This window comes from Mya arenaria, chromosome 1 (genome assembly GCF_026914265.1).
Source record: "Mya arenaria isolate MELC-2E11 chromosome 1, ASM2691426v1".
NCBI classification, from domain to species: Eukaryota; Metazoa; Mollusca; class Bivalvia; order Myida; family Myidae; genus Mya; species Mya arenaria.
In genome coordinates this window covers 35,375,046-35,393,944 of record NC_069122.1, presented here as the reverse complement: position 1 = coordinate 35,393,944, position 18,899 = coordinate 35,375,046, and the positions used below count along the sequence as shown (strand labels likewise).

General features: G+C 32.7%; 1 protein-coding gene across 3 annotated transcripts in view; it reads left to right on the top strand.

Annotated features, from left to right (window-relative positions):
• The window catches only part of LOC128229860 (polypeptide N-acetylgalactosaminyltransferase 5-like), a 96,274-nt gene that overhangs the window by 6,766 nt on the left and 70,609 nt on the right, over window positions 1-18,899 (top strand). For 2 of the 3 annotated variants that reach the window (XM_052941741.1, XM_052941766.1), the window contains exon 2: window positions 2,795-2,857. The gene's annotated coding sequence lies outside the window, so the exon portion shown is untranslated. Of the gene's footprint in view, window positions 1-2,794; window positions 2,858-13,210; window positions 13,296-18,899 lie in introns of all 3 variants that reach the window. The other variant, XM_052941750.1, reaches the window with a different exon arrangement.

The window sequence follows — 18,899 nt, the reverse complement described above, 5'->3', positions numbered from 1 at the left end:
CCTCACCTATTGTTCTGAAAAAAAAAACCCAAAACAAAAACACAATGATAATATTTTTTTTTATTATTCAAATTCTCCTATTTTTCACTAAAAATGCAGGAAATAAGACAAACAATAATTTGAAGTCAGGTTTCATTAAGCGTTAACACAAATCATGTTATATTGTGTCTCTGACAGCTGTTGGAAAACTCACAGAAAATAGTTGTGACATTAATAAATTGTGGGGTATTAACTTTAACTAATTAAACACTAAAATGAATTGATGTAATTATTTAGTATACGGTAAACATTATATATGTATAAAAGTGAAAGCATATATAAATAAATATATATAATTATTTATACGTGAAAAAATGTTTTCAATTTCGCTCAAACTCAGCAAAATGGTAAATTGTACTTTTATTTTATTTCATTCGGTGGCTTCAGTTTTTCTCGACCAAATTCGGTGGAACAAAACATTAAATTGAGTGTGGCCTAATATGAATAAACTGGTGTTATAAATCATGTGTTGCATTGTAGTGTTTGATGAGTTTTATTTTGAAGTATCATTCCTGACAGCAAATGTAACTTCATTATAACTAGAGATATTGCATAGACATTTGTCGTAAAAGTAATTAGTCAGGTATTGAAGTTTTTTAAATTTGTCAAAGTGTCATTGGATTATTGCATTGAGATGGATAGAACTTTGGGAATGGACTTGAGTATAAATGAATTGCAATTGTATATTTATATACTATATTGTTTCGCTATGTAAATTTTTTATTTACTTATTTAAAATTGTTACCGTAATTATAAAGTCAATCTACAAGTAGCTCGTCAGAAAAATTGTATTTATCAGAACACTATGTGATAATCATTGTCCATTTTTTTAACTGTACTCTTAAATTATAGATAAAATACTGATTTTGTTGTTAGCTTTTAAAAGCAAAAATGATTATTAACTTTCTTAGTGTTGACACAATTTAAAGAATTTCAGACACTACTTACTAGTTATTGTGTGTTTTTTGCTTAACCATTTGCTGATTGCCAATTAATTATTTGCGTTTGGCACAAATGTTACGCAATTGAAACAGCACCCATGTTGAAGTGAATGTCTCTGTACAGCACGTATGTTGGAATCTTATGTCTCTGTACATTGTGCATGTTGAATCGTCTGTCTCTGTACAGTGCGCATGTTGAATTATTTGTCTCTGTACAGCATGCATGTTGAATCATATGTCTCTGTACAGAGCACATGTTGAATCGTAATTGTCTCTGTACAATGCGAATGTTGAATCGTATGTCTCTGTACAGTGTGCATGTTGAATCGTTTGTCTCTGTTCTGCATGCATGTTGAATCATATGTCTCTGTACAGAGCACATGTTGAATCATATGTCTCTGTACAGCGCACATGTTGAATCGTAATTGTCTCTGTACAGTGCGAATGTTGAATCATATGTCTCTGTACCGTGCGCATGTTGAATCGTTTGTCTCTGTACATCGCACATGTTGAATTGTATGCCTCCTTACAGCAGGCATGTTGAAGTGAATGTCTCTGTACAGTGCACATGTTGAATTGTATGCCTCCTTACAGCAGGCATGTTAAAGTGAATGTCTCTGTACAGCGCACATGTTGAATTGTATGCCTCCTCACAGCAGGCATGTTGGATCGAATGTCTCTGTACAGCGTGCATGTTGAATTGTATGCCTCCTTACAGCAGGCATGTTGGATCGAATGTCTCTGTACAGCGTGCATGTTGAATTGTATGCCTCCTTACAGCAGGCATGTTGGATCGAATGTCTCTGTACAGCGTGCATGTTGAATTGTATGCCTCCTTACAGCAGGCATGTTGGATCGAATGTCTCTGTACAGCGTACATGTTGAATTGTATGCCTCCTTACAGCAGGCATGTTGGATCGAATGTCTCTGTACAGCGTACATGTTGAATCATGAGTCTCTGTACAGGGGGCATGTTGAAGCAAATGTCTCAATACAAGATGCATGTTGAAGTAAATATCTCAAACCACCAAATAACCCACTTTATATTGGATCATTGCGGTTGTTTTCATCAAAAGCTTTTTAAATGATTAAGTCAGAATACATCGAGCAATCCCATTTATGAAGACACAAGTGTAAACACTGCACTAGTTTATGTTTAAATGAAAGCATCCATTTATGTATTATGGAACGAGACCACAGGGATTTTTCTTTGTGCATTTAACTGCCTCCTAAAAGCTTTTTCCCCTTCAAAAAGTGGTCATTACCCCCAAAAATTCACAATATTATCCCAATTCTGTGAACACAGTTTTACTGAATGAATTTAAAAAAAATGTATTTCTCGAAATGAAACAGAAAATATATTTACAAAACCTGAGCTCTGAAACAGTAAAGTGTATGCATAAAAAGTCAAAACTTATATATTTGCTTATATATATATCAGTTAATTTGAAATTACTATGTCAGAAAAGAATCCCTGTTTGGAAGGTACAAGCAGTGTAAAATAATTTAAAAAAATAAGTAGACAAATGCATCTGACATCATTTATTTGAATGAATAATAAATGTCGTACAAAAAATATAAACATAATTTTAAAGTGTAACTGTAACAACGCCTGACTTATTAGATCCAAAGTCAGAAGCCTCGATAGAAAAAAGAAGTCACTGATGCGCAGCACATAGAATAAACTGAACTGTAACAATATGTAAATTTAAACTCATTATTGCCAAAAAAATGACTTATACCTCACCAATTATATGTTCATGCATAGGTTTTCTTCATTGAATACAATTTAAAGGCTTGTTGTTAATTTTCAGAATCAAGGGCAATTTAACGGTGCAAGTCCCTGGTGTGAAGCTGGGCTTATCGTGACTAACTGGGTAGGTTGCAGATTTTTATTCTCTCAATCACACTAGATAAGTAGATCCAAATATTTGGCCATGGTGAAAATCCTTCCCCCCCCCTCCCACCCCCAGATAAGTAGATCCAAATATTTGGCCATGCTGGAAATCCTTTTTTCCCACCCCAGATAAGTAGACCCAATTATTTGGCCATGCTGGAAATCCTTTTTTCCCACCTTAGATAAGTAGAACCAATTATACGGCCATGCTCGAAATCCTTTTCTATCAGCCCAGATAAGAAGATCCAAATATTTGGCTATGCTTGAAATCCTTATTTTGCCCACGGGCAAAGATAAAAAATGTCCTGTATGTAAAAAAAATGGATTAAAATACATTTTTACTGTATTTTGTTTAACTGAGTTAGAAGTAAAAGCATCTACCATGGCTACTCGTGTTAGATAGGTTCATCCCAATCCAAACCTTGCGCAGGCTGTTCTGCTAAAACCTGATAAACTTCATATTGACAATTCTAGGCAAATATTGTATTTGCCAAATTTTGGACTGTATGGTATCAAGCTCCTCTAAGTCATTTTATAAATTAAATTATCTAGATTCATAATTATTTAACTGCATAACAGTACCAAATTTGTACAAGTGCAGCTAGCATCTCAACACTAGAGTCAGCCTAGCGTAAAAATAGCGTCTTAAAGTAAAACTAAAATTTTGAAGATCAATTTTTTTTTGTTCAAAATGACACTTATATAATATAAGAACACTTCCTGAAATGAATGATCCGCATTGCAAATTCAAACTAGCTGTGTCTTGTCAACAATTTATATGGAAATAAATTGTTTCTACTTCGATTTCAGTGCAGTTTGACAGTGATCGAACGATACAATTTAAAATCAGACTGTTCCATCATGGACTCAATGAAACCAGCTAATTTATACACTAAATTATTTATATATATCTTGTTTTAATAATAATCAATATCAATATTTTCTTTTTGAGAGAGTGAACAATTTGATATGTCAGTACAGATATGTTAAAATGTAGTCTTATTTTTTAGAAGTCTTCAAACTAAGGATCTAAGGTTTGAAATATATTGTGGTCAATTAACAATTTTAGGCATTTTTTCACTGTTTTCACAATTTTAGTGGCCCTGGCCGCTTTCTAAAAAGAAATAAAAAAACACTGATATATCTATGAAAAATAGATGTCCACTATTATAGAGAATATGTGGTTAATGACTAACACAGAAACCTTTACATTAAAATTCATTCTAGTGTCACAAGATGGTTTAACATTGTCATGATTATAACACAATAATTTCTTTTTTTTGAAAATAAGATTTCATCATGGTTAAAGAATCTAGAAGTCTCTGGCATATATATAGATAAAACCCAATTTAACATCATGCATAATCTATATATGTGGATGGGAATGGGAATATGATCATTCTGGCCCAAAAATGACATTTTGAGATATTGTAACCTTTATGATGCCAAGTATTTCTAGAACAAAAATCCAAAGTTTCAAGTCAAAATTCACAAAAACTAAAAAAATATAGTACTTTTCGTAACACGGGTGTAGAAATCGAAATGAACAAAATGTATGGTCTAATGTGTTTATTTAGAATGAAATATCCATGTCAGATAAGTATCATGTCAAGGACTATTTACATGTAACATGTAAGTTTTAGCATAGAAACAATAAGCACTCATAGTTTGATTACAAAAGTTAACGAAAAGTTCATAAGTGCATTTGGTTGCTATGGTAACTATTGATAATGCCATTTTCACTCATTTTCTAAATGTTTCTCAAAAAATAATGTTTTTCATAAAGTTGTGTTTTAAGTTATTGACATTTTTATGATACCAAGCAATTGCAGAAATAAAATCTGAACTAGTCAGTCAAATATTAAAAAAACAACAATGGATATGGAACATTTCGTAACAGAGAGCTTTAACACAATTTGAACGAAATGTTCGCTAAATCTGTTCTTATTTTGAATGAAGTACACAAGTCAAAATATTAATATATAAAACTATCTTTACTAGTATCACATTCACTACAAAAGGAAAATAACAAGTATACATTGCTAATGTCCATAATGATAAAGAAACTTACAACAAAGGTCAAAGCAAAATTCAGTTGCTATGGTTACTTATGAAAATGCTATTACCAATCATTTTTGAAAGTCCGCATAATTTTTTTTTATTTATAAGTTATTGACATCTTTATGATACTAAGTATTTACAGAAATTAACTCTAAAGTTTCACGTTAAATTTCACAAAAGTTATAAAACATATGAAACATTATGAAACACAGGGATAAAAAACAATGTGAACAAAACTGTTCTTATTTTAAATATTATATATATGTCAAGATACCTGTTTAAATATATCACTTATCTTTACTAGTGTTACATAAACTTCAACATTAAAATAGCAAGTACACATTGCTAATGTCTATAATGACATAGAAATTGGCCACAAAGGTCAAAGCAAAAATCGGTTGCTATGGTTACTAATGAAAATGCTATTTCCAATCATTTTCAAAGTCTGCCACAAATAATGTGTTCTCAATATACAATGCGTTTTAAGTTATTGGCATGTAAATGATACCAAGTATCTTAGGTATAAAAACTAAAGTTTCTAGTCATTTTTGTACAAAGAAATCAAAAGATATGGATCATTCTGTTACACATTGGTAAGCCAGTTTGAAAACAATGTCCACTAAAAATGTTCTTATTTTAAATGCAGTGTCCATGCCGAAATACTAACTTAACTGTCTGTTATAGCTAACACATAAACTAATTCATAGACACAAAGAGTACACATTGCTCATTATATGTACAAAATGACATAAAAGAACTACATAAAACAACAGCCTGTTGCTATGGTTACATGTGATAAGCCATTTTTTACTCATTTCTTTCATATTTGCCACAAACATTTGATCTACAATCGACATTTCACCAACAAATGAGTAAACTTCGATATATTATATGGACAGAGATCCTGTTTTGGCTTTCATCTACATTCTTAAGTCTACACTCAGAACGAGTTTTAACCAATTCAAAGTCCTTAACAGGATTGTTTTTAATGAAAATACCTTAACATATAGACCTTTTTAAGAATTTCTGTTTCCTTGTTTGCATAAAATGGTGTAATTTTCAAGAATTACGCCAGGGTACCACACTTCAATGAGTCTGAGACTCGATTACTCCTAGACCAATTAGCTCGGCAGTCTGTCAGACGACTACGTAGTTCAGACGACGTAGTTTAGACTATTTTAGGAGACGGTAACAATAAATGCTTGACTCCTTCAATTTGATTCAGGACACAGCATTTGTAAATAGGTAGTGTGGCAGACTGCTATGCAAACTGCTATGATGTATCTAAATCTATTTTTAGTTATGAACATGTATTTTCACTCAGAAAATAACAAAGAATAGTTAATTAGCCTTACAGAATGCCTGTTCAGATAATGTTGGAAATGCTTCCTAACATTTCGATTGAAACCAAATGTTTATAATTTTTTTTATCTCTATAAGAAACCCAGTAGAAATGGCAAGTAAATGAGGTTTATTCATGATTTTCTTTCCGCGACAAAATGCCTATCTTCCGAAAGATTGCCTGTCATCCGTTTCGTCTTAATTTGTTCATGAGAATCCTTGCTTCTGCTAGGGACGACTTGACGTTTCTCGTTATTCAGAAGATTTTCCTGGTAAGTTGATGTCAAATACATTCTTCGAGTAAAGCTTTAAATGTAATTGTAAAAAGGTGCTGTATTTGATTTACGTAAGCAGAAGTTAAGAAACATTATCATGTTTTCTAGGCAAATGAAAACTTTCTTTAAATGTTTGAGAAATTAGGAGAAACCTTTAACTGTTAAGTGAAGTTTTTATGAGTTCAAAGAATATTGCATTGTCATTAATGACTTCTGAAAAAAAAAAGATAATTTTCATCAATATTTCATTAATTTGAGTTGTTCAGTATTAAGGAAGGATTAGGTAATGCAAGCAATTTCTGCTTAACTTTATATGTTCTTAAAGTAAATTAAAGCTGCACTCTCAAAGATGGCCATTTTAACAACTATTTTATTTTTTGTCTTGGAAAGAGCAAATTTTTGCGTAAATAACTGCAAACCAATAATTTATCAGATTGCTGACAAAAAATCAGATCGTAGATTTTCATATTTCCGTTCGAAAATTAATCTTTTATGGCTAATAAACCGTTACTAACGGTTTAAGAAAAACACATAAAACATCAAATTTTGAACTTAAATGTAAAAATCTGTGATCTGATTTTTTTTATCAGCAGTCTTATATAACTGGTTTCCATGGATTTTTACAAAAATTGGCTCATTCCAAGACAAAAAAATAAAAAAAGTTGTCAAAACGTTCAATCTGTGAGAGTGCAGCTTCAAGGCCAATTAAAAATATTGTTTAGTTTCTCATCTTCTGCCATATTTATTTTCTTAACTCTACTTTATAGTTAATTTTATTCCTTTTTTGGGGCCCCAATAGGATGATTTTGGCATGACAGGTTTTCAAGAAATTGTTTTGAGATGAACCTGACATCAATTCCTATTGACTAAATGTGAAAGATGTATAAATTTGTTCAACATGTTTACACGTGTCATAATATCTGCCTAGCAATTTTATTTCAAACCTACATGAATTCGTTTTAATCCATCTCCCAAAAATGTATTTCACAGATTTAAACTTGAGCAAAGAAATAAGTGAGCTAATTTCCCCCTGGTTCAACTTAGAATCAAAGCGCTGATAGCGCTGCATGAACAGGGTTTCAGGGTTTCCGCCAGCCCTTAATGGCTTGTCGGGCCTGACGTGCCTTCCGCTGGCAAGGCTAATTACCGACACGCTTTAATTATGCCGACATGCTTTAATCCGCGTGGCGACAATCCTTATAAAAACAATCATCAGTTTTGACAATACACAATTTTGTTGCGATTGCAACGGTTGCAACGGTTGACTGACAGCCAGAGGGCGTGTCAGGACTATTGGGGCATTTGTATCAGCCATTCAGGATCAACGACAGCATGAAGGCGTGTCGGTGAGGTTCAACAGTGCAATTAACCAAACTCCTCCTATTCTTTATCAAAATGGGAATGTGTGAAAAACACCACTGTCGTAATTGCGACCTTCATCCCTATAATCATCTATGAACGCAAAGTAAACAATAAGTGTTAATTGATTTCGGTAACATAAATCATGTGTCGTTTTATTTTGTTTCTTAATCCAGAGTCAGTTTGTTAACCAATTATTAAATTATAATTGAGAACCGTGTTAAGATATCTGTGTTATTATAAACAAGGGTTATGCTATGTCGTCGTATGTAATTGAGTCGCGTACCCGTCTTTAGTAAAGTGTAAAGTGTTGCTTATTATTAAACTTTGATTATTTTATCGTTCTTTTAATTTATTTAGAAAAAAGATAAATAAATCTGAAAATACACATTACATTCCCTTTAAGTTATTATTTAGCCGACCCGGCTTTAAAAATATAAGCTGTTGCAGCTTTAAATACGAATACACCCACGAGCAGTCGCTTTGCTCCGGGCTCTTTTGTGTTCCAGCATGCAGCGTGCTTTACACGTTTTGCTGTGACGTCAACAGTGTCAATAAAAATAATACCCGCATTAAACGAAACATGAGTCGAGCGATATCGTCGATATTGTATTGTCGGAAAAATACCAATAATTAATGAAGAGAAACCATTAAACCTTTTCACAAATATGTTTAATGTTAATCGGACTTGAGTTGGTAATTCGAAATCATAGGAACATAATTGTAAACTTGTTAAAAATGCAGGAAATTGCACCATTTTGGCTACGAAAATAAAAAAATCAACGTCAGGAGGGGACACCCCTCCCAAACCCTCCCCTTCCGGCATGCCTTATGAAATTCCTGGCGGAAACCCTGGGGTTTTATACGGGTTTTTACAATTATGATTCACGATCGTGTTTATTAATAAGGTGCAGATATGTAGCACAGCGAATCTCAGAGTCCCCCTTTAAAACAACCACAGGGGCCGCCCCAGGTTTATTGAAGCATGATGGAAAATGACAAATATTTTTTTTTATTGACAATAAAGTTAATGTCGCTGTGTAAGCAGGCAAACCAGGATGGAGAATGTAACCAATACCAGCATAACTCCATCCTATGGTGTTACAATATGAGTTGGGCTTGCCAAGGATTTATTAACCAAAGAAATAAAATAGAAATTGGTTGATCATCCAGGGTGAATTTAAAATAAACTCTAAAACCGTTTCCGGTTGGTAATTAGATGTTGGCATTAACACAGACTAAACTAATTGTGAAATTGAAAACGATCCTTTTCAGGGACACTGTTAAAATTTTAAATAGTATTCTAAAATGATATATACATTATTTGCATAAAAATGGATTCTCAGCCGGGAGGAACGATAAAAAGATAATATGCAACGGCTGGTGAATTATTGAAACAGCATAGAAACAAACTCCACGAAACCTTCCTTCCCGTAAATGTGTGGGGTTTAATAATAGAAAATGAAAAGATAATAAAAGGATGAATGATTGTGCTATACCCAATCAAGAAAATGAAATATATACTAATCAAACTTTACTCATCAGCAAGAGTTTGCCTATGTTTGCCTTGTTATTCACAAAACAACTTCGAAAATACAACAGATTAAAGAGAACTAGTTTCTTAATTAAATTGATCAAAATTAAAATAATTGATTTCAAACAATTGTAGATTAAACACCTAAAAAATTATTAAATCTGTGATATTTTCTCATATTTACAACAAACCAGCAAAAAATATAACTCAATTAATTTCAATACGTACACTATAAAAAGTATATTAAATAAAGTTAACATTAAGTCTTGAAACATCTTTAATTTCAAAACTTTTTTTCCTTCATTTTCTATATGGTCAACAACTCTCTCCTATTCTATATCGTCAGCTTACTCGTCAGCACTTTAGCACGTGCCTGTCAAAATGGTGTGTTTGTTATTCCAACGTGGGCTATCACGTGATGTTTTAAGCGGGGAAACTGCGATCATTGAGATCAATGAGATCATTGTGTCACGTGATGGAATGATGCGCTTTGAGTGGATAGTTATTCTTTGTTTACATTTCGATGTTCATTCATTTTTGGGCGCAGGGATACTACTTTAATATTATCTTTATTTTAGTTCAACAAATTAAATGATTAAAATAGATATTGCGTTATGATTGCTTCTTGATTTGTCAAATCTAGCTCAGTTATTGGAAACATAGCTTGCAATTTATATAGTCCTCACTTTCTCAAACTATATTTTTGGTGGTAAAGAGGCAGACGACACTTGTTACTATTAATAGGCATTTTATGTTGTGAGTGTCCAGTTTGTGGCTACACTGAACAGGGTTGAAAACAACCCTGTTCAAAAATGGTTGAATGTTGGCATGACATTTTGTGATGCTCATGCTTAGGTTCTTGCAAACTTCTATTCATATAAAAATACATGAATAACATTATGATAATTATAGTATCATTATGAAGTAGTCCAACTTTGGCCTAAAATTATATCTGATTTTTACGGGAAAGGTATCAAAAATGCTAGGTAGTGTTACAGGACAAAGTATTTAGGCCACACCAAATTAATGTTTAGTTCCTCGGATTTTTGCCAAAAAAAATTGGAGTAAGAGAGCGAAAAAAAAAAAAAAAGAAAAAAGTTTGTCAGTTTTCATAAAAAACGAAGCGAGCGAAGAGCGAAAAATATATTTTTCCTTATATTCAATATAAATAAGAAAGATTGTTCCAAATAATTGCCCTTAAACCCATTTTAATGCCATCTTGAACTGAACCTCTAATGGACATTGGGAAAATGTCGGAAAACATACTATTTATTCATCCGTGTTTAGTACAAACATTATATGGATAAATCTAATTTCTTATATAATTAAAACGTACTTTAATATGACAATCATTTATAATAATAAATAACCCTGCTTTTGTAAAAAGTTTGAAACGACTTATATAAATCTACCTGAATCAGTTTAACATCATATGCAACTGTATTTAGACATAATGTAGGATTGATTTGGGATTTGTAAAAAATGATCACTTACACAGGCATCATCAAACATCAGACTCCATATAACATAGACTAAATTTTGTTTTTATTATCGCAGGAAATGCAATGACATGTGCTTATTAAACAAAAAGAAAAAGGGTATTTTTCAGAGTACTTTTTTTTGGTTATTTAGATGTTTTTATTCACCAACCAATTGTATATGCCCCCCCCCCCCCCCCCCCCCCCTAAGTCCGTAATAGCAGGGACTTTGACTTCAGGTCTCTCAAAACCCGGGTAAAATACCCGACCTGCAGGGACACACTGTTGCTAAAATCCCTGCCAAATGGCCCCGCAACCCCGAATACCTATGTGAGGCCCATTCCTGACTATTTTCAATATGAAGACAAAACCACATTCACTAGGCACTGCTGGGCCACCTGAAAGGTAAAAACACAGCCCATTGCCTCTGCTGTCCCCGGTATACCCCTTGAACAAGGGCGAGGGGTGGGCCGGGCAGTGGTTACAATTGACAAGTGCATTACAATCCCGGATTATGCTGCAAATAAAAACAAAATATAAGGTGATAAACTTAGGCTTACTTATGTCGAGGTATATCCAGACCAGTGTTTATATCGCTATTTGTGAAAAGATATTTGTTCAAAACTGTTGTTTTGTCAGAATTTGATCAAAAATGAGCTTGATACATCAATTTGGACCAAACAATGACACATGTTGCAGTTAAGTTGACCTGTCCGATTTCCATTCAAAACGAGTCACTAATTACGCAATATAATCGCTACCAGTCTTAGATACCAGTACACATTCTTTGTTGCATAATGATTGCTTTAAATAATGATCCTTTAGTGCATGAGGCGATCAACAATGACTTCAAGCATGCTCAAAACATATTTATTGTCAAAAATAAGATTTAATTTCCAAACTTCGAGCCACATTGTTTATACCGAAAGCCGCCATTTTGATTGAATTTATTGAAACCCATGCTAAACCGATCGATATACAGTATAAAAACACTACGCATCGGTAACTTCCCTTTACAAAAACACGAAAACTAGCGTAGAAAAATTATACTTGATTATTTTTAGCCTTTTAATAAATTATTACCTGAAAAAAATCTGCTTGGCGATCAAAATGGAGGTGCGGGCGCACAAAAAAAATAAAAATATTTTTTTTACATTTTCAAAAAAATAGGAGCGGTAAATCCGCGGAACGAAATATCAATTTGGTGTGGCCTTATTTAAAAAAAAATTTAATCCAATAAAAACAGCTAAGCAAGTCGTGAATGCATACCATTAAATTTCGGTAAATTATGTATTCAATGATTAATTCTTTATCATTTTATTGTAATCAACACAGTTGATCAACAACAAATAAAATTGGAAATTCATTTTTTTCTTTATTTATGGTCGCAAAAGGTTTTGCCAAGAAGGTCAGGGTTGCCCTAAACACTGGTAATATATATTTTTTAAGCCTTGCTTGACAAATTCTAAGGTCATTTCCAATTTGTTCATGCCATAGAAACATCAGTTATGTATCAAAAGTCATTTCCCTTTTGAAGTTACTGATTCAGAACAACTTTTTACCACTAGGATATATATGGCCGTAATTGCAGGCTATAATTTACAATTAAAGTTTAATAAGCGCATACTTCTGCAATGTGAAATGTGTTGCTCTGAGGGTGCATGCCTTTATAATATTCATATGCCATGCTAGCTAGTCTAATTAAGAACTGTTTTATATTGAGCTTAAAAGCTGCAAAAAAGGGAAACGGAAGTAATTCTATCGTCTTTCTTAAGATTCATGGAATCTTCACAATTTATCAGTTTGTAGCAGGTATTTGAAAACTTGTTTGTGGCCATTATCATTGATTTCCTTGAACAGGTAGATTGATAGTAATCAGGGTATTGATATTTTCTGGGCAGGTATACATGAGATAATTGTTTATAACCAAATTAAATGATAATTCAGGAAGATGATCAATAATGTCTTTTTGGGGGGGTCATGCTGTAAAAGTGGTCAATTCTTTGTTATTTAAAGGGGCTAGACACCTCAGCAGATGGTCCCAAAATCAGCAAATACAGTATTTTCTCTAAACAAGCCTAGAATTGTCAAAACGAGTTAGTAGGAGGCGGATATAAGACATCATTTTACATGATTGAAATAATAAACACAACAATCATGTTGCTGTCTCATCTGTTTTTCCCCATTTTTTCTTGCAACTGAATCATCTGGTGGAGCCCCTTTAAGTGTTAATGTAATCTGGTACATTTATGAATACAGTACCCAGTGAATCTGTGTTTTTTCAGATAGATGTGCAGTGATGTTTTAACTTTCAAAGTTCAATATTTTGAGGGTCACCCCACTGTCGGGTATTAAACCAGGACCAATCACGTTAAGCAATGTTTAGCTTTATTATTTTAGTTCACGTCTGTTCTTGTTTTTGAAGAAATGTTATTGTCATGGCCTTGCAGAGCTACGGAGAAGGTTTGTTAGTGTCCATACAAATATTTAAAATTGCCATAAGTGTGTACCATTACTTTAAGGAAGATTTAACAATTTCGGGAACAACTGTTTTGATCAAATCGAAGATCGCCGCTATACCACTTCAACTCCTACACAGTGATTTCCCTTGACGTGCATTGTGATTTTTAAGGAAAGGAAACGCTGTCTGGTATTTTAATCGATTAAGAACTAACTGTTTTAATGATCAAGCTTATCATATATGTAAAATACATGCATGTTTAAATGATCCACTGAGTACCTTTACACTTTATTGAATTACATCAAGGTGTACAATACACTTCAAGTTAAAAGTTATCTGTAGCTCTGCTTTAATTGTCATGGCCTTGGTTTTGTCATTGTTGCTGTTGTCGGCGTAACTCGATCAGGCGTGCAGCCGTAATTCAAACTGTTTTCACATTAAAACCAGTGACAATACCCCCAACTCTGTTTGTAATATTTATTTAATTATGCATGTTGATTGATGGGAAAAAAGAAAATGTGACTTTCAAAAAATGAAAATATTTTTGGGGTTATTTTGCTAAATATCGCTTTAAATCGTATTTACTGTACGACTGGAGCTAACTTTAAACATATCGTCTGTCATTCTTATCTTTACTTTCAAACAATATCTCGTCCACTTAAGATTCAAAATCAATAGATTATCCTTCCTTCAAAAGAAATGGAGAAACTTTGATATTGAAATATATGGCTCACAGGAACTGTTGTGTGCCGCAAGTTTTTAAATCGTGAACTTTGGATGTTTTAGTCCAAATGTTATAAAAAACCCATAGTGTTTTCCTGCTTTATTATGACTTGATTGTAATTTTTACAAACATCCTATTCTTCAGAAGTGAGTTGTTATCAAATTTCTGAATTTGATGAGATTGTATCTGTATTTCATAAATTTCTTAACTCTTGAAACAATTAAATACTTCATGAAAATATTATTTTTAAATTTGTATTTGGAGTCTTAAAAGAAAAAAAATTAAATGTTGACGTAGTGTATTATTAATCTAATTATATTTTACTACAAAAATATGTTCAGAATTACATATAATACAAATTGGAGGGGTGAGTGTGAAAAGGTTGTAAGTAACATTAAAGGGACTTGACACCAGATGATACAAATACCCCAAATTTTCTTTTGTCAAAAACTTAAATAAAATTGATATCGTTGTGTAAAATGTATTGAATCTTTAAAACTTACCAGTACTGATCGATGTATCACATTGCTTACGACACAGTCATGTATCTTTCGCTTTTTTTGCGTTTTTGTTTTTTAATCAATTTCAAAATTTACTGGGTTTGTCTACAACGTTAATCCCAGTTAATTTAAAAAAGCGGCGATATATTTATCTCTTCTTATCACATGACTTTCAAGTGCTGGATATATATCTACACAATATAAACTGGGAAACCATTGTGCGCTTTTTTAACAGGTAAACATGTATAATGGCCGAGACAGTGACAAAAGATTTTTTTAATCATGTTAAATGATGTATTATAGTCTTCATATTAGCTTAGTATTGACATGGTGAAAATACTGTATTTGCTGATTTTGGGACCACTGGTGTCTAGTCCCTTTAAATAATGGAAAAAGATAGAACTGTTTTGTTTTCACGCCTTGATTAGTGGAAACTACTGGGACAAGCCATGTTCAAGTAGTGGCCTTATGATGAGGATCACGGATTATAAGGCCATTATACAGAGAAGATACAGATACACAGACGAGAGACACACAATGCAAACATCAAATACCTTTTAATGTTGGCCAAATTTTACTTTAATGCTAGAAAAGCATGAGCACTGTTCGTGATGGTAAAATAATAATTCAGCTTAATGTATTGATCAGCAGCTGTGTTAAATGGTGTTTGCTTCCTAAATGTTTAATAGCTTTTAGTCTAAATTGCCTTATTATTATGGAAACAGTGATGTTTAGAACGATTTTGTCCATTTGTTGATAGTATTTAGAGATTTTCAAGTCCGTTAGATAAGATCGAAAATTTCCACACCTAGCTTAATCATTATACTCTTGACCAGTTGCGTAACTATGACAACTTTGAAGAAGGTAACATTTTGATAAAAATAGCCGTTCTGAAATATTTAATTTATACAATTCATTATTTGAATAAGATATTTATAGGAATCATGAAAATTATGTCATCCTGGAGACAAGCCCTCAAATTTTCACAATTTTGAATCTTATTCAAATTGCTTGAGCTGAAGAGAAATGTAAAAATTTGGGCTCTCATTTTTGAAGATTGTTGGAGAAATATGTTTATAATGATGATTAAGATGTGATTAATAAGGCAGGTGTTTTTATTCATTTCTGCTGACCATGTAAATTACGTAATGAGTTTCTAATGAATGTTGGTTGTTTTTTTACAGTAAATGCATCATTAAGCTATTACGATTTGATTAATCTTTTGATTAAGTAGGGAAATACGTCTTGTACGTAACATTAGTAACTTACTGAACTCTTTTTAACATTCGTCTGATATGTTAAATATGTTGCAATTTTTAATGTAAAACAGTTCTATAATTGCCAATTGTGTTAACATTCAGTCAGAACAAGTGGAATTAATTATTATAAATCAGCATCTATGTAAGTTTTATTTGGTCATAATTATTATTTTCTTAAACAGTTATTTCCTGCATATTTTATTGTAATTTAGCATAAAGATGATGTACTGCAGTCAGTAGGGAAAAGAATGAACACAAATTGCATACTGTTTTCCACTGGCTGTATTTGATAATGAACTTGTCAAGTTGAACAGGCTTTGACAGATAGAACAGATACTTCTTGTAGCATTTACAAATCTGATGTAATTCTGGTTGTGTTTAAATACTAATTTGTGATTTCAAAAATCATAATAAATTTGTCGAATTGAGTAGTGGAGTGGACATGACTTTTTGATAAGTGCTTAAAGCTAGATTTGCACTGCTCTGTCCTACTTCGAATGATAAAGGCCTTATCAGGACCATACTTTAATACGAACCAATATTACATGCTAGCCAACACTTGGGATATTACTTTAAAGTAAGTGGGTTTGTATTATTCTTTATATTGACGTTTATTCCAGTTTTGTGGATGGATTAAATGTTGCTGAGAATTGTTTGTGTATGAGAATTAATGGATTACGATATAAAGCATTCTTTTAAAAACAAATGCAAGGAATTATTTAAGAGCGGCAGATGGTTTTCTGTGGTTATAATGATTTCAATTATGACTGACAAAGTCTTACGTGGCATGGCTGTGGAAGTTTACTCTTGTGCCTTAATGGTAATAAACGTTAATTTGTGCTTTATTGGTGGTGAATGTTAACTTGTGCTTTATTGGTAATGAACGTTAACTTGTGCTTTATTGGTAATGAACGTTAACTTGTGCTTTATTGGTGGTGAGCGTTAACTTGTGCTTTATTGGTATTGAACGTTAACTTGTGCTTTATTGGTGGTGAACGTTAACTTGTGCTTTATTGGTAGTGAATGTTAACTTGTGCTTTATTGGTAATGAACGTTAACTTGTGGTTTATTGGTGGTGAACGTTAACTTGTGCTTTATTGGTAGTGAACGTTAACTTGTTCTTTATTGGTAATGAACGTTAACTTGTGGTTTATTGGTGGTGAAGTTAACTTGTGCTTTATTGGTAATGAACGTTAACTTGTGGTTTATTGGTGGTGAACGTTAACTTGTGCTTAATTGGTAATGAAAGTCAACTTGTGCTTTATTGGTAATGGACGTTAACTTGTGGTTTATTGGTGGTGAAGTTAACTTGTGCTTTATTGGTAATGAACGTTAACTTGTGGTTTATTGGTGGTGAACGTTAACTTGTGCTTAATTGGTAATGAAAGTCAACTTGTGCTTTATTGGTAATGAACGTTAACTTGTGGTTTATTGGTGGTGAACGTTATCTTGTGCTTTATTGGTAATGAAAGTCAACTTGTGCTTTATTGGTAATGGACGTTAACTTGTGCTTTATTGGTAATGAAAGTCAACTTGTGCTTACTTGGTAATGAATGTAATCTTGTGCTTTATTGGTTTTAACCTTTTTTTTGCTGTATTGGTTAAGTGATTGTTAACTAGTGCTTAATTGGAAGTGAACTTTATCTTGTGCTTTATTGGTAATGCATGAACATTTGACCTTATATTTTGCTGTATTGGTTAAGTGATTGTTAACTTGTGCTTAATTGGAAGTGAACATTACTTTGTACTTTAATGGTAGTGATTGTTAACTTGTGCTTTATTGGTAGTGAACGTTAACTTGTACTTTATTGGTAGTGATTGTTAACTTGTGCTTTATTGGTAGTGAATGTTAACTTGTGTTTAATTGGTAATGAACTTATTCTTCATTTGGTAGTGAACGTTAACCTGTGCGTATCAGTTACAGTAAAAGTTACCTTGTGCTTATTTAAAGTGAGTGTTAAGGTTTCTTTTATTGGTAATTTTTTTCATTAGCAAAGGGAATGGGTGGACACTTTTATATTGTAATTGCTATAAATGTAATCCAATCAATTTCCCTGACTTAATCATCTAACACATGTTAAGTAAATAATTTGAATTTATGATTTTATTTTCAATAATTAAAGCTAAATCGCTTGATATTTTTTAGCCTCAAGAGACTGATAAAACATTATATGACCAACAATAAAACAATAAATTTGCACCATTGCCATCTTGCAGATTGATAAAAGTTAAATGCTGCTTGTTTTTCTGCTTGAAACCATAAGAGCAATGAAGATTTGCTCATGCTCCATGCTTCCATAAATAACCTTATATTTGGTTTTGTAGTACTCTTATTCAGTGAGACATCTGTGTAAATGGGTGGAGGATCCGTGTTCTAGTGGTTATAAACAATAGATTGTCAATTCAGTGGTATCAGGTTTGATTCCCTGCCATTAAAAAGATTGTCTTTCGGGATGGAAATTAAATAGGGTTCCTGTGTGACAGTGCTATACAGTGTGGTGCATGTTAAAGAACCAGGGTAGCTCTATATAACCAGGGTTACATTCTGTATGTGCAATATGCTTCAAAAACCTTAAATGATTAACATTCTTATCGAAGCACTTAAGCGGAACTATACTTGCCCAATCACGAGTATTAATAAGCTTACAAACCTGCACCAGCCTAAACCAGTCAATTATTGAATATTCACCTTATTCTCAAAAATTGAAAGTTTAATTGGGGTTGCCTGTTTTCGACTGCGTTCTCCACAAATAAATTCTTTTGAACATTAAGTGACAGCGGTACTTTAAGGGCATTGTATAAATATGGTCTCGAATTTTGCTGCCTCACGTAAAGTGCTTTTTCGAATCAGGTCGTTGGATAGAAAATATGCTTGTAAAGCTCCTTGCAGACTTTCTATTGGCCGGGGTTCCTATCCAGCTTTTTCTATTGGGTAACTTTTTTCTTTTTAAACAGATAGGGTAACTGATAGGGCATTTTTGTTTCACATGGTTGCTTGATGAAAATAAAGGCTATAGGGTAGCAGTATCT